Genomic DNA, 2,984 nt, shown 5'->3' on the forward strand with positions numbered 1-2,984 from the left:
TGGGCCTTGAGGGATAGGGCAGGATTTCCCCAGAGATGGAGGGAACAACTTCTTCAGAAAGAGACCGTGGTGTGAATTCATTTATTCAAATGGTGTTTACTGGTATCTACTACGTGCCACGGTCTAAGAGCAAGGTAAAGAAGGGCACGGACTTTGGAGTCAGTGGGACCTGGGCTCTGTCGACTGAAAAAAATGCACAACCTAAAAATTGAGAATTATGTTTTATTCAGGGGACTTTCTGAGGACTTAAGACTGGGAGGCAACCTCTCAGATACCTCTGAGGGACTGCTCTGAAGTGGTAAGGGTAAGGCCAGGATATATAGGAGTTTTGCAACAAAGACCAGGTAGTCGGGGACATCAAAAGATTACTGTCAGTAAAGCAATTATACTCTAATAAAGATGTTTAAAAAAAAAGAAAACCTAGACATCTCAAGTTAATGAATTTAGCACTTTAAAAATTTTTTTTGTATTTTTTATTGGGGTATAGTTGCTTTACCCCAATATTGTGCTACCTCGTGCTGCACGTGGAAGTGAACCAGCCATATGTGTATGCATATCCGCTCCCTTTTGGATTTCCCTCCTATCCAGGTCACCACAGAGCACCGAGTAGAGTTTGCCATGATATACCGCAGGCCCTCACTAGTTATCTATTTCATACCCAGCGGCATATATATGTCGATCCCAACCTCCCAATTCATCCCCCCTCCCCGCTTTCCCCCCTGGTGTCCACACATTTGTTCTCTACACCTATGTCTCTATTTCTGCTTTGCAGATATGTTCATCTTACCATTTTCATGTGTGGGAAGATGCAAGAGTCTGGGCTCATTGAAATCATTCCTCTAGTAGGCACCTTAGCTCTCTAGGGCCAGTATCCTGTTCTTTCCCATCCTGAGTCCACCCAGGGCTCACCGCTGGGGCGGGCTATAGTGGTTGAGGGCGTCCTTTATTTCCTAATATGGCAGGCACCATTTTTCATTTGCAGCTCCAAATACCTGTTTGTACCCTCATCCACAACACCCGCCTGACTGCCTACAGAACCTTGCTGTTCTCCTTGGGCCCCGGAAGCAGCTCCCAGCCCACTCTCGCTGCTCAAATGCAGCTGTCTGACCCACAGCCATTTTCCATCCAATTGCTGCTCCCCAAATACGCTTCCTAGGCAGCTGGAATTATGTCCCCATGCATCAGATGCCCATTTTGGTGACTTTGGAATTTGTCTGTAGCAACTCCAACTAAAGTACAGGCAAACTCAGGTGCAAAACTCTTGAGTCCCTCACCCCCTGGTATCAGGTCAGGAAAAGCCCTGCAGGCCCTGTTTGCATACTTTGCTCCTGGTCCCTCCCCCCCCCCCCCCCCCCGTGCCTCTGTGCGCATGTGCAGTTGGCTCTGGCAGCCATATTTTCTCCCTTTTGCTGGTGGTGTGTCGGCAGTTATGTTGTCCCCAGGGGCTGCGTGGGTGTGTTTGTGAGGGTTTCTCCTCGAACCCATCAGTATTAGTGCAAGAAGGTTTGGTGACCTTATAGTTTATTGTCCCAGCCAGGTTATAAAAGCAGTGCTACTAGTCTTTACACTGTGACAAAACTTCCCCCGCGGGGAGGTAAGTCCCTGAACTGCCTGGGGTCAGCTGTGATCTATGGTCACACTATTTATACCCTTATAAATACGAGGGTACAAAATCAGGGGTAAAAATATCCATATGCAAGCAGGGGTTCTGGCCCAGAAAGACAGTTTGAACCTCTTGGTATTAAGTCTGAGTCGATTGCATTAGTCTTTTGCAGTACCGAGTCGTATCTGCTTGCAGCAAAGTGGAGTGGAAAATCAGGGTGTAATGCCCAGTCTCCACTAATCTGTCTGTGATATAGTCATAAAGGGACAATGTCTGCCAAAAGGAAAGGGCGCCTTAGGGCCAACGAGACTACCTTAGGCCAAGGTAGGTATAAGTATTCAGAAAGTTTAGGAAGTTTTAATTTTGAAACCCCATTAGCTCAAGTAGTCAGTTCCAGCAGAAAGCAAGGTGAGATTGGAGCTCCAGCCCTGGAGACCTCCTGGCCAGGGCTGGTCTGTGAGCTAGAAGGGGGCTGGTGGGCAGTGGCTTCGGTACTTCAGTGACCTGGAATCCTTGACACTGCAGCCAGTCCGGTCCTGGCCTTGAGGCAGTGGTGACCCCACCCACTGTGACCTGAAAGTTGTATTGGCTTCCCTGGGTCCTGACCACACCTGCAGCTGATGGTCTCCCAGCCCACCCTGGCCAGGCCGCCAAGGATGTGGCACCTTTGGGCAGCGAGCTTGGTGGGGCAAGAAGAATGGTGGCAGCCCAGATGCTAGATGGGCTATGAGGAACCCTGAGGACCGGAGAAGGGAGATCAGCATGGGTGTCAGCTAGGCCACTTCAACTTCAGACCATGGACCCACACGCTTCTGAGGATCTGGTGTGACCACTGTTTCCCAGTTGGAGGAGATGCTACTTGGCCCTGGCAACAATGAGCAAAGGCTTTGCCAGACCAGAAGCCTGCTGGAATCCTGAAAGAAGACAAGTGGAGGGGTCAGTAGCCAATAGGTGGTCTCCATTCTACCAGACCTTGATAATGGAAAAAAGAAGGGGTAAGACAACATACCACATTTGGTCAATAGGAACACTAAGGGAAGATTTTCTGTCTCTTGTTTGAAGTCCTGTGTATATAATTGAAAAGGTTTCTCTTAACTTCCCCCAAACCATTAAAAAGAAAATTTATTTTGCTATATCCACACAGACCGTCTAGCATTAAGGATTCTTGTAAATGTTCCTTTTTTCCCCCTCTTTTTAAAATTTAAGTTTTGGGGCTTCCCTGGTGGCGCAGTGGTTAAGAATCCACCTGCCGGTGCAGGGGACACGGGTTCGAGCCCTGGTCCGGGAAGATCCCACATGCTGTGGAGCAACTAAGCCCGTGTGCCACAACTACTGAGCCTGCACTCTAGAGCCCGTGTGCCACAACTACTGAGCCTGAGTG

The sequence above is a fragment of the Grampus griseus genome, assembly GCF_964374135.1.
Source record: "Grampus griseus genome assembly, chromosome: X".
Classification (NCBI taxonomy): domain Eukaryota; kingdom Metazoa; phylum Chordata; class Mammalia; order Artiodactyla; family Delphinidae; genus Grampus; species Grampus griseus.